The 9,807-nt window shown below is 36.7% G+C and overlaps 1 long non-coding RNA gene across 1 annotated transcript; it reads right to left on the bottom strand.

Annotated features, from left to right (window-relative positions):
• Positions 1 to 4,922: 4,922 nt before the first annotated feature.
• On the bottom strand, positions 4,923 to 5,584 carry LOC149545795 (uncharacterized). The gene is made up of 2 exons (XR_016354294.1): positions 5,387 to 5,584; positions 4,923 to 5,304 (listed from the first exon to the last, which is right to left on the bottom strand). It is a non-coding gene; the product is annotated as an uncharacterized LOC149545795 (long non-coding RNA).
• Between the last annotated feature and the right edge of the window lie 4,223 nt (positions 5,585 to 9,807).

The raw sequence follows: 9,807 nt of genomic DNA, 5'->3' as shown, positions 1-9,807 counted from the left end.
AAATTCATTTTTTTGAAAATAAGGATTTCAACTAAAGTGAAATTTAATTGGGTTTGACAATCAGATGCCCATTTGAAGACACTTATTTTTGCACAAATTTAATTATAAATAGAGGAAAATTTATTTTGTTATTGTTGCATTGCTCATATGTTTGGATTAAATTATATAACTAGTATTGCACATATCTAATTTCTTTCGTCTTTCTTTTAACTTTTTCTTAAATTTTTATTTTACAATAAACATCGACATTTTTGGCATGTATGGAGCTGGAAGTACCATGAAGAGGTCCTTGAACAAATTGAAGACATGAATCACCTTTCCCACTGTAACTTTTATATTCATTTTTTGAACCAATCAGACTTAGAATAACAAATTTCAAAAATTGAATATTTTTGTATTTTAACCAAACAATCATAAAATATATTCCAAATACAGAAATCTAAATTTCAAATTCTAAAATCTCCAATAAAAATTTTTAATTACAATTCCTAAATCATATTCCAACAACCAAACAGACCCTATTAAGTGTGCAATCTAAACGATGCCTATGCCCGCTTTTAGGCCACTACAATATCAAATGGTTTAGAAGTGTTTTGTTTTTTGAATGTTGGCAACTCTGTTCCTTTTTAAGGCCCCGAAATGCGCAAATTTCTACCTCAAAATTTGCAGGCCCCAGCGATGAGAAATGGTGCGTACTTCCTTGCTCTTTACATATGTTTGAGAAATGCCATCGTTACTTATAATTTCGCAATAGCCAGGCAATCTATTTAATTGCTAGGTATATTACGTTATTCCAAAACAAACGGGGAATTCACTACAGAAAAGAGTCGTTGAGTATGTGCAGAAATTTTATTTTGAAAATCTCCTCTGTTTTCCTTTTTCTTTTTAGTAAGGAATGTAATTTTTTTTTATTGTTACATGAATATTCATTATGATATAATTCAGAAAAGGTCGTAGTCAGATTGCACTAGAAAATGAGTACAGAGGACACATTTTTACGTATCGAGAATGGGCTCAGATTCGGACTTACTAAAAGAGGGAAAAAAATTCCTGATAAATTAGAGGAAAACTCAATCAAAATCGCTTCAAATTTGCTCAAAAAACCAATAAAAGGTCCTTTATACTGTAATTCTGCCGTATTCTTGTAGGCTGCAATTCTGTTTTACACCTGTGGAGAGGCTCGGGTATAAAATAGCAGAAAGGAGTCGTTAAACTTGAGTATTTCTGCTTAATTTTTGTGTCTGTCATTTTGTTGATTGAGACAAGGCTCTTCGTTTGAGTCTACTGGCCCTGTCACAGCTAACTTGGCTCGGGTCTTGAGTTATGTCAGAGTCTTTTAGCAGAGTGCCAAACTTTTGGCTGCCTACCTCAACATGGCAAAGCTAACATCCGTGGACTCAAACCCTGGTCTTCTTCGTGACATCTCTTGATCTTTGGGAATGGTTGAGGTCCCATGGGCAACCCCCTATTTTGTTTTCTTTAACTCTTTCTCAATTTTAAATGCAAATGAAGAAATATTTATTTTTGTTCTAAGAACAAATATGAGAAATTAAATAGGAAATTAAGGCACTCATCAAAATTATGATTCTAGAGGAGATAAAACAGGATTCGCTTATGTTTCCTGCGTTGAACACACTGCAAGACTGAGAGGGTTGGGGCGAGAGTGGAGGGTCTTGAACAAAACTTAATTATTTTCTGCTTATCTTTATCCACCTATTCATCAATGGAAGATATTGCAATGAGCACACATACACATGAACACCTGGTTTTTATATGAAACCTGAATGTGGAGAAAACCACGGTGAGAGTAACATTCACTATATAAATAACTTGAATACAATATTTTAGGCTAAAGGCCAAAGAGCTCACTGCTCCTTAAAAGAGCCCATTGACTAAGACACGCTACCTTAGAGCAAGCAACCGGAACTTGCAAATCACTAAAGATCACTTCCTTAAACGCAAGATACAAGATTTTACAAGCTGCCGAAAATGCTGTGATAAGAAGCAATAAGAAAGCATGATCAATGAACAGCGACTGGATTATTATCAAACTGTGATGTAATTGTCTATGTTGACAGTGATCACTGTCTGTAGCAGCAACCATTATCATTTTGTAGCAGTGGCATTAATGTGTATAACATCGATAATCATTAATGTCTTAGTACAACCAATGAATTAATGACTAGCCTGAATTAAATAAAGATAAATAATAAAATAAGGCAGCGATCATGAGAAGTTATAACTAATGAAAGGTTGTGTCCATTAATGGAAAGGTAGTTGTTTGATGCCTTACTTCATAAATGGATAAGATTTTTATATGGAAGGAACCGCAATAAATCCAATCAGCCAAGTACCACAAACAAAAGATACGTTAGACAGATTGAAATACAATCAGAAAACAGGTGCTTTAAAATCAAAGAAGGTCAATCAAGAATGGAACATTCTATATAAAGGAAATGGTCTAAGTTTCATTTCTAGAGGTCTAACAGAAAATACATCAGAGCTATTCTCAGATCAGGCAGAATACATCAGACTGATATTATATAAGATCTGCCTGCCTTTCTTTACACTCGTATCCTCTCAATCACATCTATCTATCTATCCATATATGTATGTATGTGCTTATGAATAATAGATAATGCTTAAGTGTATATGGTAAAATATAAGATAAACTTACTGTTTGAAACCCCATCTTGTAGGAAGGGACTCGGGTAGAGGAGGGTTATAAGAAGGTTATGCAAGTAGATCACACTAGAGTTGACCATATAATTGGTTCCTCGGGACAAGTGGTCACTTACATAGAAGAACCGAGAAACCCCCTTGTGACCTCTGGCCAATTCCACAATGATGGTACTCATCTGTAGGAGGGTGAGACATTGATAGGGAAAGCAGGTATAAGCAACCCACTAAGCAAAGAGGGCTTTTGTAGACGTCCACTCCTGGGCTTAGTGTAGAAATTGCTTTGGGTGGATCTATCTTTTTTCTTCCTTTAGACCCTTATGTGTTTGTACAATATTGTGGATAATATGCACGCATGATGTGATCTTGTCTATTCCTTATGATTGGAATTATAATTATATATATATATATATATATTGCTTATGTTATGATTGCAAGATTCAAATCAAGGGTCATATTATTTAAAGAAATATTTATTTGGTAAGATGTAGCCCCAACCTTAATTTGTTTCAATTGTAATTCTAGGTTTTCACACCATCACGCCATTGCAAATGGGGACCCCTTCTTTCGCTTGGCAATAAGGTAGTTGTCCTCATTTCAATGTCAATTTTATGTCTCTAAGTCTAAGAAATGAATTTCAGCAACTTTGGCTCGATAGGGATATAAGTGAGAATTGGGCCAAGCTGGAAACCACTCTCAAACATCCTGGCTGTATATTCATAAAAATAACTTTTAAGTCTCATAAAATATGTGACTTGAATGTCATACATTATGTTCTCCCTTGCCACTCAAAACCCTTATGTCTGAACTGCCATGACCTTGCCCAATGAGGCCTTGAATCCCGAAATGGACCACCCAATGAGCCTAAGATTTCTAAAATCCTCCGTTGAGATCTCTCTAAAAAATTTGAAATTCCGAAATACCTTATTAGTTTGCCCAATACTGAGTTTCTGAAATTCGGTATGTTTGATTTTGCCCCATATAGCTAGATTCTCTGAAAACTCTTGCTCAATAATCATCAAATTTCCAAAAAGCTTGCAATTTGCTCAATGAAACTCTCAAGTCCTAAAATATTCAAGTGATTTCCTAATTAACCCTAAATTCTGTTTATAGTTGAGATTGTTGCCCAATAGAGCTTGAATTTCTGAAAATGTTGGGTTGTTTATTCTTGCCCAATAGACATGATAATTCTGAAAATGCATAAGGATCTTGCCCCATGCAGTAAAAAATCTCCAATAGTCTTTGTGTATTCAGCCCTTCAAACATGTAATTCTGATCAAATATGACAAAGGATCTGGCTTAATGCTTGATGAATTATCAAAATGATTTATGAATTTGCCCAATCTCAAGTTGAAAGTTCCGAAAGAGCTTATTGTCTTGCCCAGTGGAAGTTTGCATTCACAAATGGATATGTCCGATTTCATCCCAGAAGGCCAAAATGTTCCAAAAATTGCATGGTAAATATTTCCCCATTAGAGCTCATAATCCAAAAATCTTCAAGTTAGCTCAATAGGCATGAAAATTCCGAAAGTTTGCTTGTTTTTGCCATATGGATGTTGAAATTCTGAATCACAACAATGAAGTTTAGTTCAATCAAGTTGGGAATTCTGGAAATCTTGTGATTTAGCTCAATAGGGATCGGATTTCCCAAAATGGCTAGAGGTTTTCCAATTACCTTGTGATTTCAAAAATTGTCTGGTTGGCATTCAAAATTCTGATTGGACAATCATTTTCCCTGAAGAAGAATTGGTTATTCATGAGCACAAGATGAAATTTTATAGATAGGGCCATGAATTAAGCCAGGTCAGCTGATATTAATTTTATAGATAGGGCCATGAATATAAGCCAGGTCAGCTGATATTAGAAGGTAAAAAGGAAGAAATTTTCAAAACATATATTTCCCTTAAAGAAAGGTGGCCCAAATTGAAAGGGTGTGTTTCTTGTCTTAGTTGCCTATATAAGAAACGTAGGGACATCGTTTCAAATCACAAAACAATCACAAATCATGTACTAAGCCTGATTGGTTATCGCTTAGACAAACTACATTTTCCTTAACTAATGAGCTGTTTCACATTTTGTTAAACACTTGGCAAGCAAACTCTATTACCCCTGGAATGAACCTAGATTGACTCTACTGTTTTTGCTGATAGATTGCAATATATATCTTCCTTTTGTTTGTGTTATATATCTTTTTGGGTTTTTACTAATATAAATACATAAGAAAGAAATACAATCACAGAAAAAATTCACACAACCAAAATAATACTGATGTTTTTATTCAATAGTTCATAGCTGCAACAACATCAGAAATTCACAATTAATTAAAGAACCTAATATGCACAATAGGAGTGCTTGATAGTGTAGCCTCTAATCCCATGCCAAGGACTGTTTAGGGATCATTGGAACCAGACTTAAGTCTGTGATAAACACTACCTCCCATTTTTAAATGATGGCTCTGCTATATAGGTGTCGAGTGTTTCCTGCAATGGTATTTGATTGCAACTAAGTGAGCGCTGAGGTGGCGTTATAACAGTCTGACAATGTGGGGAATTCCCAGGATCTCGATGCAGCCCAGAGCTAATCTGATTGATGCCAATCTGCAGGTGTGAGTTGCTTGATTTCTCCCTGAACATAAGCATCCACGTGCAGCAGTCAAGGTTTATCAATGGTAGTCAATTGAGATGCCTAATACATTCATTCAACCCACCTAAAAATGCAGTAATCGAACCACTTCCAACAGCCAAACCCCAGCGCCAATGCACAAGATGTTTGGCATTTCTAATGCAGCAGAAGACTCACGCAATCAGGGAAATTGGATGTCCAAAACCAGTGGGAATGAACGCTCAAATGCAGATATGAATTATCACCAACTCCCAGCCCCGAGGAAGCCTTCCTAGCAACAACAATGACAATAAGAAGACTCAATAATTCAAACTTGAACAGTTTTGAGAATTTAATCTACAATACTTCAGCTGTGGATTGCATACATAACTCAAATTCAAACCCTTATACCTTAGCAAGGGAATTGAATCCACAAACCTGGAAATCCCTCTCAAGAAAGCAACAAAAGCAAAAAGACAATTGGATGCTTTTCTCAACAAATGGGCTCATATATATAATATAATTTGACACTTAGCTTGTTCACGACACCTTTCACTTAAGAAGCTTCATCAACACAACTTCATTTTATAACATCAAATATCATAAAGTGCCATTATAATAATGAGCTTCAATAATTAATTAATAAATAGGAACCCAACCATCAAATAATCCCATCCAATGCACATGATGACCAAATATCAACGCCACCGCCTGTGCTACAAAATATGGTAATTGACCAAAACAAACTTACCAAAAATAGCAAGTCCATGATTGAGACCTTCAAATCCCACGACTAGCTCACGAGGGTTACGATGATGAACTGGCCACAACTGCAAAGACTACTAAAAATGGAGACATTACAACCCTCCCTCCTCAAGATTGCTTGGCCTCAAGCAATGCGACAACACATTGAACTCCAACCTCCACTTGGATCCCATATGATGAAGCACATGATATCTTTGAAATCACTAATCCAACTCTATACCAATAACATCATTAGGGCCATCAAAATATCCTGCAACATAGCGGTCAGGCTCTACACTAATGGTGTAGAAGTTAGGGAATCACCAGATTACAACTGTATAGAAGATCTCAACATACTCTCTTTCATTGTATCCACCCAACTATCCTGCCACTAATCCAACTTAGGCACGGACAAACTCTAGCCCTGATGCAATCCCTGAACATGTGAATCAAATATTAGACTGTAAGTACTCATCACAGTATATACTCTACTGCCACTATGACCATCTCTATCCTCATCCTCAAGCTGGTGTGATGATTATGCCTCAATCTCATTAGTATAAACCCACATAGCCCAGCTTTCTGCCCCATTTGGTCTCATTGTGCAAGTGTGACCTTTAGAGAAAGGCCCCTTGCACCTAAAGCAAAACTGTGTCCTCTTTAGGTCCTCTCTAGAAGCATCATCAATTCTTCTAGTTGACTTACGCTTGTCCTTAACAACTGATGGGATCTCCTCAACAATAGGTAGAGGAATTGAAGACTTTGAAGTAGACTTACCTCGAGAAGATGACTCTAAATCTCTTACTTTCCTCATGCCTGCTATAAGGAAGATGGGTCCAATGACTTAACCCATCCTTGGAGTGGCTCAACAAATCCCTTGATGAACAACATCACTCATCTACGCTTTGATATATCATAAACCATAACTAAGGGCCTTTGAAACTCATTGACGTAATGCTTTAAACCACTCGATTGCCTTAGTTGAACCAAATCATGGAAGTACACCTCAAGATCCTTCATATTGAATCTCTTGATTAGTTGATCCACAAACTCCTAATAGGAAGTGATTTGATCATGTCACAAGGAGACTAACCCATGGTACCACCATTCATGGGCTACTCCATCTAGATGTAGAACTCCAAATTTGATAGTGTCCTCCTCAGTATTAGGACATAATGCCAAGTAAGTGTCGAGCTTATGAACCCAAGCTCAAGTTGTCACTCCCTCACTAACATTAGAGCACTCCAATGTCATTTTACTAACAATCTTACTCAAACCAGTCTATTAGGGCCTTTGTCTTTCAAGTGTAGGCATTTCTTTGGAATGCTCTCGTTTCTAAGTTAGGAATTTGTCAAAATTTAGATGTTGTTTTATGGCCTGTGGTAAAGCATTCCACTCCGCAAAGTGTGCCACTACGTCATTTGCGAAAGGTATTGCCTTAGTCTCAGTATTGAATGCATCTATCTTAAGTCTCAAAAATGTGGGCCTCTATGGCTATCATTGTCAACCCTGTCAGCTAACCTATCCCGATCCTCTACTCTAGTCCCAATGCCATCTTTGTACCTCTCATCTACTCGGGACCTATGTGACCTGACATAAGCATCAGGAGCACCTTGCTCCCCTGCCTCAATTTCTAGGAAGAACAATATGTTGCTACGTATTTGTAAGTTGTTGCAACACTTCAAGAACATGGTGTTGTTCATTTTCCCAGCCCCTAACTGTCTCTCTAGCCTCTCTATCAATCTTGGAACCTATGTCAGCATCTTTGAATCCCACACCAACAGAACCACTCGGACGACCATCATCCATGTCGCCAAACCAAATTCAATATAAGGCTGTCCATCCCTAGGTGAAGAGGTGTGACCTCTACGAGTATAATGCATACTTGGGAGAAGCCTCAGAGCCATAGAACTAAATAACCAATCATTAAAAAGGCACTGTCAACTTCTGAATAATGCACTAATCACATAACACTGAGCCCAATTCCTTGCAGGTTGGCAAGAAATTGCTTTGATACCACTGTAATAACCCTGATCAGTTATTGCTTAGACAAACTAATTAGTTGTTTGACATTTTGTCAAACACTTGGCAAGTAAACTTTTTTACCCCTAAAATCAACTTGGACAAATTCTACTGTCTATTTTAATAGATTGCAATATATATTTCTTCTTTTTCTTTGCATTCTACATATTTTTGGGGTTTTACTGATATAAATGCATAAGAGATGAATACAATCACAGAATTCTGAAATTAAAATATTAACACAACAGAAATAATATGATGTTTTTATTCAATAACTCATAGTTGCAACAACATCAGAAATTCACATATAATTAAAGAACTTGATATGCACCATAGGAGTGCTTGATATTGTAGCCTCTAATCCCACACCAAGGATTGTTTAGGGATCATCAAAACTAGACTCAAGTCTTTGATAAATGCTGCATCCCAATTGTAAATACTGACCCTTCTATATAGGTGTTGAGTGCTGCCTGAAATGGTATTTGATTGCAACTAAGTGAGTGCCAAGGTAGCGTTAGAACAATCCAACAATGTGGGGAATTCCCAAGATCTCAATGCAGCCCAAACCCAATTTGATTGGATGCCAATCTGCAGGTGTTAGTTACCTGATATCTCCAAACATAACCACCCACATGTAGCAGTCAATGTGTATCAATGGTAGTAAATTGAGATGCCTAACACATTCATTCAACCTGCTGAAAAATGCAGTAATCGAACCACTTCCAATAGCCAAGCCTCAACGCCAATGCATAGGATGTTTGGTGATTCTAATGCAGCAGCAAACTCATGCCTAATCAAGGAAATTGGATGCCCAAAACCAATGGGAATGAACGCTAAAATGCAGATATGAATCATCACCAACTCCTATCTTGAGGAAGCCTTCCTAGCAACAACAATGAAAGTAAGAAGACTCGATAATTCAAATTTGAACAATTTTCAGAATTTAATCCACAATAGTTCAGATGTGGATTGCATACACAACTTAGAATCCATCCCTTATACGTCAGCAGGGGAATTGAATTCACAAACCAGGAAAACCCTCTCAAGAAAGCAACAAAAGAAAAATGACAATTGAATTTTTTTCTCACCAAATGGGCTTATATTTATAACATGAATTGGCACTTAGCTTCTTCTTCACACCTTTCACTTAATAAGCTTCATTAACACAACTTCATTTAATAACATTAAATATCTTAAAGTGCCAATATAATGATGAATCTTTAATAATTAATTAATAAATACAAACCCAACCATCAAATAGCCCCATCCAATGTGTTGGGTGGATATTTTGCAACCGAAAATTTTGGGTGAAAATCCAGTCGCAAAATAGGATGACCAGCCATAGCGTGTGAGACAGAGTCTCTCCTACCTTAAAGGGAAGGCTCCCCATTCTCACTGTTCCTTGGATCAACTCAAGGTAAGCAAGAAGTTGAGTGGGTGTTACCAATATCCTTTCTTCGTATCTTTCAAGAAAGAATCCACTTACTTGTGGAGCGAGTAATGGGTAGGGTCAATCTCTAACTACACTTCTATCAAGAGCTGGAAATAGTGATACTGATAAACCTTCACTAACTCAAAGGCTAGCTGAAAATGTAATGGTTTGGCTATAAATCTGGTCATACTTCTATATGGAAAAGCTTTACAATTAGGGCACAAAGACTCCTAATAGTTAATGCTTATAGCAATTAGTTGAACTAAGTTTGTGTTGGATTAATCTCGACCTTTGATTTCAAATCAATCTGAGCCATTTGTTGTACTTGG

The sequence above is a fragment of the Cupressus sempervirens genome, chromosome 7 (genome assembly GCF_028749045.1).
Source record: "Cupressus sempervirens isolate cs-2001-9-10 chromosome 7, ASM2874904v1, whole genome shotgun sequence".
NCBI lineage: Eukaryota > Viridiplantae > Streptophyta > Pinopsida > Cupressales > Cupressaceae > Cupressus > Cupressus sempervirens.
The sequence above is the reverse complement of the archived record's forward strand: the minus strand, read 5'-3'. Positions and strand labels throughout refer to the sequence as shown.